General features: G+C 38.4%; 1 protein-coding gene across 1 annotated transcript in view; it reads left to right on the top strand.

Annotated features, from left to right (window-relative positions):
• Positions 1 to 7,313: 7,313 nt before the first annotated feature.
• The window catches only part of MGAT5B (alpha-1,6-mannosylglycoprotein 6-beta-N-acetylglucosaminyltransferase B), an 88,913-nt gene continuing 83,933 nt past the window's right edge, over positions 7,314 to 12,293 (top strand). The window contains exon 1 of the mRNA XM_072403822.1: positions 7,314 to 7,813. The gene's annotated coding sequence lies outside the window, so the exon portion shown is untranslated. The remainder of the gene's footprint in view (positions 7,814 to 12,293) is intronic.

The raw sequence follows: 12,293 nt of genomic DNA, 5'->3' as shown, positions 1-12,293 counted from the left end.
CACTGTAGGGAACAAGTTGGCAGAAGCCCTGTGCGGTATTAGCCTCTGGGGGCGATTGTGTTTCCATGGAGACTGAGCTGTTTACTCCCCACATCCCACAACCAAATGAATATCAAGCTTGGCAAGGTGCCCTCCACAGGAGAGTGAGCACCCACTCCCGCCTCGAAAATCCATTAACCCCTAGCAGCCCAGAGCATGACAGTGATCTGATGATCCTGAATATTTATGGTGAAATGGTCACTGGTATAAAATAATCTCAGCACCTAAAACATCACCTTTTATCTATTATATAATGAGTCACATTCTGAAAATTGGATTCCAATTATGCTACGTAAGGAATATATTTAAAGAACCAGCAAAGATGTCGTTTCCTGTAACATGGTTATATACAATTATTTGATCGTATCATTTGTCATGCTGACCAGTTTCCTTTCTATGGCCATTTATTCTGCAGAGGGCTATCTGCAATGCCTGGATAAGTAGAGCTCCAGTTATGGTTGGCTATATTGCCTGGTATGGTTTCCTTGGAGCTGTAGTGTAGCCACCTCTTCTGGAACCATTACCACCCATTACCATACCCACCCATCACCATTGGGATAATCACACTCCAAATGTTGTCTACATTATTGCAAATTGGAACCAACGCCCACATTGGGCTGGATTTATCAAGAGTCTCTAAGACTGTGAAGAAGATAAGAATATAGAGATGGATTTGGTATTCGGTGGCAAATGTTTTCAGTCCTGAACCAGATCCATTCAAGGGTTTCTGGATCACCCAGGTCCACTCATTATAGTTTATCTTCTTAATTCATGGCGAGCTTTAATAAATCAGGCCTATTGTAAAAGAGCCAAACTGGTTCTCTGATGGCCAAATAAACTTTGATACGTAAAGTGAACAGGATATTTGCCTTTTCAAGACAAAGTAAGAAAAGATCCTTATGATAGTCCCCCAACACCACCACTACTACCACTCCATTGTACTTACCTTACCTTACCTGTGCTTCCCAACATCTTGTTGGCCTGCCATAGCCAAGTTAGATATTTGGTATGAAAATTATGTGTTTCTGTCCTCTTTCTTCCGGTGTAGTCTAAACTGACAATAGTAGTCATACTCAAATGCTCCCAAGTGGGGACCGGTTTCCAGCAATCAGTGCTTTTACTGTGAGCTCCATCAATGCGAATCTATTCCATGGCTTCTTCATGGGTGGTTGTGGTCTTATTAGAAGTGGCTACACTGGAGTTCCAAGTAGATCCTACAAGGCAAAATGGCCAACCATAAATGGAGCTTTATGTTGACAGATAATAAGTACAGTTCTCTGCAGAATAAGTGTCCCGAAGAAGGAAACTGATCAGCTTGAGAAATTATGCTAAAACATTATAAATAATGTCTTATAGATTTATTAACGCTTTAAACCTGAGCTTCAGGCAAATAAAACCCCAATTTAAATTAGATACCATCTGCACCACTGGGTCATTAATCAGGATGTATTGAATAATGGTGATGTCTACCAGGTCCAGGACCTGTCTGATCGGGGTCATTGGGAATTATGACTAACTAAACAGGATTTTAAAACCTTTTGGTGGTAGGACAGTTTACAAACAGACTAGATACTGTATAAGTAGAGTATTTCAACTGCTTGCCTGTTTTTGAGCTTAATGGAGATCTTTGCCCAATAAAGCTTAAAGAAGATCTTTGTCCTATATAATGTTCATAACAGGTGAAGGGAGAAACAGGCAAGGCTTTGAGGTTTTTTTTTTCTCCATTTGTATAGTGAGCTTTAGACTGACAAGTTTTCCTGTGGCACTGTGTGATTCTAATTCTAATAGCTAATTATATATAAATATTTGCAGATGTAAGGTGTCTACTTTTAGAGCTTGGAAGAATGAAACTGAATACATCTGCTTGGATGTGTATGCAAGCACTGATATTAATGTTGCAGAGTGGTTGACCTGGAAGTCACAAAGAATGATACATGTGTTTCAAATATATAGAAATCCACAGCTAGTGTGCTGCTAATATGGGCTTACTTCTGCATAAAGCATCTTGTTTTACATGAGCTTAAAGTATATGAAATGACTACAGATGAGTTGAGAAGCTTTAGCAAAAATTTGCTTGGAGAAAATAATATAGCATATTATAATATAAATATAAAAAATAGTAACCCTTTTTTGTGAGAAAAATGTAAACTAATGTGGCCAATGAGATATCACTTGTTGGCACAAAACAAGGTCCAGTATAAATGAAAGAGATTACGTAATCCTTAGTAGCCTTTTAAAAGGCAGTTGTACCCTTTAAACACAACCTCAGTTTTGTATTCCTTATTGACTTTAATGAGTTATTTCTCATTAAACACAAGAATAGGTCCAGGATAATTCAAATGATCTTCTCTACCTCTAAAGAGCCATGTAATGGTCCAACAGAACCTTCCAAAAATCACCTTACACTTACTCAATTTGCACAAAATAGCCAGACCCTGCAGGACATAGGAGGCAGTGGAAGGAACCACATTGTGCTGGTGGAACAAGTACCGGACACACCTGAAGTGAATAGCTACAGCAGCCAGGAAAAAGCTAAGTGGGGTTATTTCAACACAAAGGCTGCTGGAAAGACATCCATATTGCCTCTTTAATTACAGACATGCTGTTTTGTATGAGTGACCCTATGAAGACAGGGTTAACCTGATTTGCCTTCCCTGTTGACTCCAATGTATCTAGCCAAAATTGAAAAAATTTACCAAAATATTACCATGTTTGATAAAACTTGTAGAACATGACACCCCCTGAACCAGCCCTTTTTCAAACCGAGTTCCATGGGACCCTATAGTTTCTTCAGATTTTGCCAAGGTTTTCATAGTTATGGGGCCAACACCAATTGACAGAGCCAACTGCATAAAACCAAAGACCTTCTTAGCTTTATGTAAAGTCCGCAATTTGACCACTAATGCATGGGCAGCATTTTCTCCCTGGCAACCAATGCAAACAGAATTTGTCCCTTTTATTGTGTTTAGCAGGAGTGTCTGACACCAGCAAAATATTTTAAGGGTTCCCCAGGGGTAAAAAATTTAAAAGCTAACTATAGATTACTATATTTATGATGGTAGGTAAAAATACATTACTGATAACTATAGAGAAAAGTTGCCTCTTTACCTTTGCCACCTATAGGTAAAGGGCAAGTGAATGAGCATGCAATAGTGGTAAATGTATTCTATAAATGGCAAATCCTCTGTAAATCCATCATTAACAGATTCTTCCAATAAGATTTCTTGTCTGCTATATTCTGTGATTATTTAGCTTGGGATCACAACTTTTCATGTGTTTCCCATTTTAGCATGCATTAATGCACATTCAAAGTTATGTATTGTTTTTAAAGCTTTCTGCATTCTCCAATAAAATGGTTTCTAGGAGAGGGCTGGTTCAATGGTCTGAAATGCTCTATGTTGTTGTTATCATGCATTTTCTTGCACTGGAATTAAAATCAATAGGACCTTTGATGTGCGATGCCTCAATAACAAAACATACCATCACAATTTTGTCCAACACAGATGGGAACTTGATGGGAAAGTTGAGTGGAAGTTAAATCAACCAATTCTTCAGATTTTATTTAGCTTCTTTTCCTAATTACAGGACTCATACTCCAGGTATTTATTTTATAACAAGCATTTATTTTCTTTTACATCAAGGGAAAATATTATTTCCCATTAATGGTGACCAGTATAACCGTATAGGTCATCCCTTTACTTATGAAGTTGGATAATTATTACTGAAAATCCAGGGATATTCACGATAAAGGTACTTTAAATGTTTTTTAATGGAATAAACACATATCATTATGATGAAACTGCCATCTTTTAATGTGTGAGGTGGTTGGAGAATGCAGAGAATATTAGATGGAATCAGTCATGTGGTTTCCCATCTATTTATTTAGACATTTGTAATAAAAGGAATTCTATGAAATGTGACCATTACAACAAATTGGCTTTTTCCTTTTACCTAAGCTCAATACACCTAGAATGAGAATTTTTGATGAGCTGTATCTTCATTTCCCTCTCATCCATTTTTATATGATACGCTTCTTATTCGTGGCGTTCTCTTAATATTCACAGAATTTTGGGTAGGAAACTTATTTGGCTGAGCAATGTCTTCAGGTTATTAGGATGGTGATAGAAATGATGAACAATGCCGGTATGAAGGATAATTTAAAACAAGGACATGCTCTGTGATCTTGGCGGTTTCCAATTTGATTTTGACCATGCCAAGCATGGAAATATATCCAAGCTTTCTTGACTTGTCAACTTACACGCTTGTGCTTTAGATATTGACGTACAGGATGGCGTGTGCATGCATGGCATTCTTATATCCCCTGTAGTCATGCCCTGTGCTCAGCCTTCTGAATTGCAGATAGAGGGATGTACAGAATATGTAGGTCAGGAATGTCAAACTCTGGCCCGCAGGCCAAATCTGGCCCGCATTGTCCTTTTTTTTGCCCCCCCCCCTAAGAATTCCGAAAATGAACTACATCTGGTCTGCCCGCATTACCCCCTTACATCATCATTTTCAATCCATGCAATACATAGACATTATTCCTGTACACCCATCATGTGACACAAAGCCTAGGCAATGATCACATGGTGCCTGACTACCAGAAGCATTGTGTTTGTTTCAATCCATTAGAGACTGCATAGTGTAATATTTAGTGTCCGACAAACTTGTGATGTGAGAGGATGAACAACACACAGGCTGCATAGATAGATAGAAATTAGTCTTTTGAACCCTACAATATGTGTAGAGGGGTTTGCCTTTGTTAGTTATGGATGAAGTAGTAAACTTCCTCAATTTTTTCAATAAATTTCAAGTTTGACCCCCGTTTGGTCTAAGTTTTTAGTTTCGGCCCTCTGTGTATTAAGTTTGACACCCCTGATGTAGGTGGTCTATCAGCCATACCAGCTGGTCCGCTTCTGGGGTCACAGATTGGGATACAAAAGAGATAGGTGGTTCTCCAGCCCCTGCTTTGCTTTTTGGATCAAAGATGGAGATACAGAAGGTGTAGGTGGTGCTCCAGCCATGGCCCCTGCTCAGATAGAGATACAGAAGGCATAGTTGGTGCTCTAACCTTACCTTTTGAAATATAACTTAGTCTTACTGTTATATCATTCATTAGACTCCCCCTGCCTAGGCAGACACAGCATGGAGAAGAAAGGACACAGAGGGAGCATGTATGATCATCACAGAAGAAAACCTAAAAAAACATAGATAATGTGTTTCAATAAAATGGCAGTGAATGTATTAAAAGATTTAGATTTGCTTTAATATATGACATATTGGTGACATTGGATTTACAAATACTTTACCTTTTACCATGTTTATATTCTGGTATTTTATTAGGTTTTTTGATTTGCCGGGACCATGGTGAAGAAGGCATCTCTGACCCCCGAAACATGTTGCTATTTTTCTACACCTAATAAAGTGAATATGTAAAATCACACAATCAATACAAATTTCATGGGAATAATAGTAGGAAAGGAAAAGTACTAAAATGTACCAAATTTTTTTTTGGGGGGGAATTGTTTTTCAGTCTGCTTTAAAAGCAAGATGAAGTCATACAAGTTATGTATTATTATTATTATTATTATTAATAATAATAAACAGGATTTATATAGCGCCAACATATTACGCAGCGCTGTACATTAAATAGGGATTGCAAATGACAGACTAATACAGATAGTGATACAGGAGGAGAGGACCCTGCCCCGAAGAGCTTATAATCTAGTAGGTTATGTACTATGTTTGTCTTCCATGCTCACACCCTGGCACGCGTGGTATACACACAAACAAGATTATTCATGAAAGATGTTTTCTGCAGAATAGCGGCATACGAAGCCGACACACAGCCGACGCACAGCGGAGCTCTGCCATATAGACGGCTTATTAGAATAATTTTAACTCTATGTAAGCAATGGCAAGAAAAAAGAAATGATTCTTTCAATGCATATTGGAAGGATAATACATGTATAGGCGATAGCCAATAACATTCTAGCAAACCTGCAATGGAAAAGAAAGCAAACTTTTACATTGGGCATAACAGTAAAGTAGGGATTTACAGGATTGTGTCTTTTCTTACTGACAAGTGGTCACATGCTCCTTATGTGTTAGCATAGTGCAGGTGACAGGTTCTCTTTAAGGAGACATCAGGGGTCTATTAGACCATTATTGTCATTCCTGCACTCTATGCTTGATCAGCTTCTTCCTTGGCCTGGGTTTGACAGCTCTGAACCTGGATGAGCTCACGGCTGAGCCCTGTTGTGTTTATTGAATTGCAATGAGTGGATCTCATATTGCTTTCTCCGCTGTGATGCCCACCATGAATGTCTCTGGTACCTAAGTTGTACAGAAAAGCCTGGAACATATGGAGGGGAGGGTTGGGCTGCCTCAATATTACCTCCGTACACACGTCAGATGGCTGGCCTAATGTCCGTCACAAGTATATGTGTGTATAGTGGTCTCCCAATGTCGTTCATCAATCCACCATGAGTTGCTCACTCTAAGCACCCTCCCTCCATTCCCAGCTGTAGGGATATGGGACACCCTGACCTTCCATCCCACAGTGCAATGTTCCATACCTGAGCAACTTACCACCGGGTTCAGGAATAGACCTGTAGGTGGTGGGACAGATCTGCCTGTGAAAATTTTTTCGTGTGAAGATGTTTTGAAAATCAATATTTGTATAGGCCACATGGGCGATATGGATGGGCTCAGTTATTGCCATTTGGTATTGGGATTAACCTTGCTTGATGTAGCAATTGGCCACCATGAAGTTTGTGACTCCAATGACAGCCATGCTATAACATTTCCCTTTCCCTAGGCTCATCCTTTCATTACACCCACCTATGTAAAGGCGGCATCTTGTTGGCACACATTGGCCAATACAATATTGCAATTGTTCTGGCCTTTCCAGAACATCCAAAACACAAATTTCTTTCTAGCCACACAAACAATTCGCTAAGTAATCAAAAGTTAAAATATTGTGCGTGAACCAGCGACCCCATGATATTCAAATCTGTGCATCAATACCAACTGACGTCAATCCAGATCGATGGCGTTATTCTTTCCTTATGATGAGCAACGTAAAAGAAGACAACCGCCTATCCCCGGCACACAGGGTATATATAGACGCCATGTGTTACAGATCTGTCTAAATTTATCTCTGTTCCCTGGACCCCTCTGCGTAGATTCCCAAATACTCGCCGTGTTGGCGTCAGCAGGGAGATGAAAGGATGAGATGTATTTCACCTCTCCTCCTCACCTTATGTTCCACAGCTCAGGCTCACTTGCTGTTATCTATACAGGCTCTGAATGCCTTGCTTGCTTCCTTGGGAATTTCTTTTTCATAGGAAGATAGATTGGTTAGGTAATAAATAGAGTGTTAAAGAAACACTAGAAAACTGAGCAATGCCCGTATTTTTTTTTAATATTGTAACATATAGATAAAATGGATCACATGCTGAGCATTCTTTTTTTACATCTATATATGTTACATTATTAAACAAGATGCACAATGATAGCATTCAGTAAGGACATGAAATAGTTAACTCGTGCAGTACCTCGGCCTGCCGCTAGATGGCGCTCTTGTGATAGGTGTAATAGAGCCGGTGCTGGAAACAATGCAGCCCCCCCGCTCAGCTGGCACAGCGCAGCGTCCACCCGGGTAAGGAGGTGAGGGCAGGTCCGTGCAGGAGAGGAGGATGATGGAGCAAGGTGTGCCACTCCGGACTGGCACCTTGTCTCTGGCACAGGAGTGAATCTGGCACCGCTAAGGGTATGGCATTCTCTATTAAGTTATATGGTTACCTGTGTGCCAGGGATCGCTGTGATCGTGTGAACAATATCTGGCAGGGGTGCAATGGGGTACCTGGGGGTATGGGGTTATAAATGTTTTTTAAGATGTTAGATGTTATAAATTATATGTGTGCATGAGTTATTGTCTATGAGTGTTACATGGTTCAGAAAAGTCCATCAAGTTCATCCACTAAGGACAAATAAACATAGTAGAAACAAGCATATCCCAGATAAAACCATATATGCATAGCTAATCCAAAGGAAGGAAAAAAAAAACTTCTAAACATGGTTCAATTTACTCCAATCCGGGAAACATTCCCATGAAGGCAATCGGATGTTCTCTGGATCAACAGTCTCTGATGTCATTCCTTTTAAACTTTAATCCCCAGTTATATTCTGTGCTTCTAGAAAAGCAACCAGCTTTTTCTTAATGCAATCTATAGTATGGGTTATATGTTTATGGTTATCATATTTCTAAAGGTCTTGTATGTATAAATATGTTTTTATGTTTATATGAATTATTTATGTATAGGTATTGTATGTCTATAGGTGTTTAATTTTTATATGAATTATATGTCTTTGGGTATATGACTATTGTGTTTTATGTGTATAGGTAGGAGTGATCTTCTAAAAAATCAGTGATTTTGCATGGGTGATTTGTTTGTCCACATATAGTCCTAGGATTTTTTATAGTGTTTATATGCCGTAAGGATTCAATGAACTGATGCAGAGAAGACATCTAATTTATCTTTTATCTATCTATCTATCTATCTATCTATCTATCTATCTATCTATCTATTATCTATCTATCTATCTATCTATCTATCTATCTATCTATTATTTATCAATCAATCTATTATCTATCTATCTATCTATCTATCTATCTATCTATCTATCTATCTTTGTGTTTAGATGTTTTAAGATGTTATAAATGTTTTTTAAGATGTTAGATGTTATAAATTATATGTGTGCATGAGTTATTGTCTATGAGTGTTACATGGTTCAGAAAAGTCCATCAATCTCATCCACTAAGGACAAATAAACATAGTAGAAACAAGCATATCCCAGATAAAACCATATATGCATAGCTAATCCAAAGGAAGGAAAAAAAAACTTCTAAACATGGTTCAATTTACTCCAATCCGGGAAACATTCCCATGAAGGCAATCGGATGTTCCCTGGATCAACAGTCTCTGATGTCATTCCTTTTAAACTTTAATCCCCAGTTATATTCTGTGCTTCTAGAAAAGCAACCAGCTTTTTCCTAATGCAATCTATAGTATGGGTTATATGTTTATGGTTTTCATAAGGTCTTGTATGTATAAATATGTTTTTATGTTTATATGAATTATTTATGTATAGGTATTGTATGTCTATAGTTGTTTAATTTTTATATGAATTATATGTCTTTGGGTGTATGACTATTGTGTTATATGTGTATAGGTAGGAGTGATCTTCTAAAAAATCTGTGATTTTGCATGGGTGATTTGTTTGTCCACATATAATCCTAGGACTTTTTATAGTGTTTATGTACTGCCTGTAAGGATTCAATGAACTGATGCAGAGAATACATCTCATTTATCTTTTATCTATCTATCTATCTATCTATCTATCTATCTATCTATCTAATATATTATTTATGAGTAAGGCATATGGGTTATGGCTTGACTTCTGCCCACCTAAATGACATATTAGGTTCACCTATTTCCATGTATTGGTTCATTTATAAGCATTGAGATGCTGGTTTTACTTTCTTTGTGGCTTGTTTATATTTCCACATTCAGGATTCTTGGAACTAGTAGGCTGTATAGGATGATGTATATTATGTGTGAGCTCTATGTGCAGTGTTCAGCCTATTCAGTAAGTCAAGGAGCTGCATGTATAATGACCAATATCAACCAGTAAGAGTTTTTTCTTTCATTGATCTGACTTCAGGAAAGTAAATTCTGATTGATTGATGTAACTTTGCCTAGTAAATAGGACGGTGTGATGCTGGTGTATGAAAGTCTGATCACTGCAATAATAACTTGCCCATTTCACCATTTAAACCATAGAGTGTAGAGAGGATGTTCCAATGCAGGTTTGATGTGGTTGGAAGCTATAGGAACTTTATTGTTTTAGATTGACATTAGGGTTGTGGTACCTGAGAGGCAGCAAGGGGGGTTGTTTGTAAATATTGGTTATTAAATGTTATTAAACATTCTGAAAGAATGGAGCATGCATACTTACAAATTTGTGTTACTCTTTGCCCTATGCATATTTTATATATCCGTGTGCCATCTTGCCTAGCCTGATCATCATTATCAGATGAAGATGATGGAGGAGGGTTATCATCTGAAAGAAGTGATGTTTTATCTTACAAAGTTGTGTAGCACCTATTTTCCATTTTTTTGCAGGGAACTGGATATGTATTGAAGCCATTCTCTCCCTACTCAATCTTCTGCTCTTTCATCAGCCAAGCATTACTTTTTTTTTATTAAAATGTGGCTGCCAACAAAGGAAGAACACAGGACTGATAGGAGCTACAATCCATACTGTCCAGTGCAGTGATTTTTTTCCTCTTATGCAAATATAGGAAAAAGACACATTGGCCCTAATTTATTAAAGCTCTTCAAGGCTGGAGAGGATACATTTTCATCAGTGAAGCTGGGTGATCCAGCAAACCTGGAATGGATTTATTTAAAGTCATTTAATCCTTGGCCAGCTCTATTCCAGGTTTGCTGGATCACTCAGATTCACTAATACCAGTGTATCCCCTCCAGCCTTGAAAAGTTTTAATAAATGAGGCCAATTAAGGGGGAAGTGTGGAAAGCACATTGGGAAGTTCAACCAATTGGTCATAAAAAATCCTGAGTGCCTAAACAGTGTCTGCACATCAGTATGGGGACCTTCTGGAAAAGCCACAAGAGATAAAGATTTCGGTTTCAATGTGGTTTAGGGGTTCAAAGATCTTCTTCATAAGGGCTTGGTACTGTTGTACTGGACTAATTGAACTTTAGGGATCAGAGGGAGCAATTAGTATGATCTTTCCAGACTACTTTTTCTAGAATCTAGAGTGATCATTCTGATTGCCCCTTGGGATCCTTCCAATTTCATTAGTCCAGTACACTTTTTTCTCCACAGTGCCAGGGCCTGATGAAGGGGACACCGAGTATAATCAAATCTGGTCTTTATGCTCTCTATTTTTGGCATCCAGGGTCAGACTAGGAACCTGGAGCCCACCAGAAAAAGTCAGGACAGATCACCCAAGCCAGGGGCCCACCAGTGAGCCAGGCAACTATTCGGTGACCCTTTATATGGATACTTTTGCCATTCTTCCACTAGACCAGTCTGAACCTGTGCACATCCAGTCCCTACTCACACAAAAAGCCACTTATCAACCACCACTACTAGGGGAGCTTCCTTAGGAGAATCATCTGTACTGACTTGAGAACATCTACCGCTTTAAGAGATCCGGCACCATGCACCTAGCTTATGTTTCCATTAACAAACCAGGCAATGAAAATACATGATTTTTCATGCTAACATGGAGTCCGAAGCATGAAATATATTAATTTCAGTTTTCAAGAACACTTGAAATCCCAGGGAAGTGTCTGCAATTTCATAAATATAGGGAAAAGAACAGCGATAAATACATTCACTGTTTCTGTCTGTTCTGCAACAATGTAATTTTCACAGGTGACAAATCTTTGTAAAGATGTCAGTTTGCCAAATCAAATGTTAAGTGACAGTGTCTACAGATCTCCCACTTACCCCCTGAGACTTTTGTAATTACCTGGTAAAGCTTTAGGGTCGGCTGGGTAAAAATGGATAATAGCATCCCGCCCATTGCGGTGGCCACTGAATGGTCACTCAGGCCAAGCTCCATCACTAATAGTAGGTCATGGGTTCTCTAATGCCCAGAAACTTCACTCCATTTGCAAGTCTATAGCAATATGAATATTGCCTGGGGGGTATACAGGCAGTCACTTTGTGCTGAACTCATTTTCCTACTTGAGTGCCCAAGGCTTGTTTCACCAGGATGTGTAGTTTTTATTGTTTTTTTTTGTTATTTTATGTTTTATTTTATTATTGAAATACATTATTGTATGTTGGGTTGACATGTGTTAATATATACGTTGCACTGCATATTCGAAAATCTGAATTTAGTTTAATAGTAAAATATAGAATAAACTAAACTGCAGAATGCATGAAGAAGCTATGGTAGGCCTAGTATCATATGCAGCAATATATTTTTTATGTTACATGCATGAATGCAATTTACTATGTAGGTGTAACTCTCAAGGGTATAAATTAATTCTCATGAAGATCACAATACTTCTCTAACAATGCCTCAATTTCTCTACTGAAGTATGGCATCACCCACAGTCATCATCTTCTGTACTTCCTGCACTGATGCTGGTTCAGAGATGAGGATGGTATAATAATGTTGGCCATTTTACATAGTTACATCAAGTCCA

This window comes from Pyxicephalus adspersus, chromosome 3 (assembly GCF_032062135.1).
Source record: "Pyxicephalus adspersus chromosome 3, UCB_Pads_2.0, whole genome shotgun sequence".
In the NCBI taxonomy this organism is placed as follows: domain Eukaryota; kingdom Metazoa; phylum Chordata; class Amphibia; order Anura; family Pyxicephalidae; genus Pyxicephalus; species Pyxicephalus adspersus.
The sequence above is the reverse complement of the archived record's forward strand: the minus strand, read 5'-3'. Positions and strand labels throughout refer to the sequence as shown.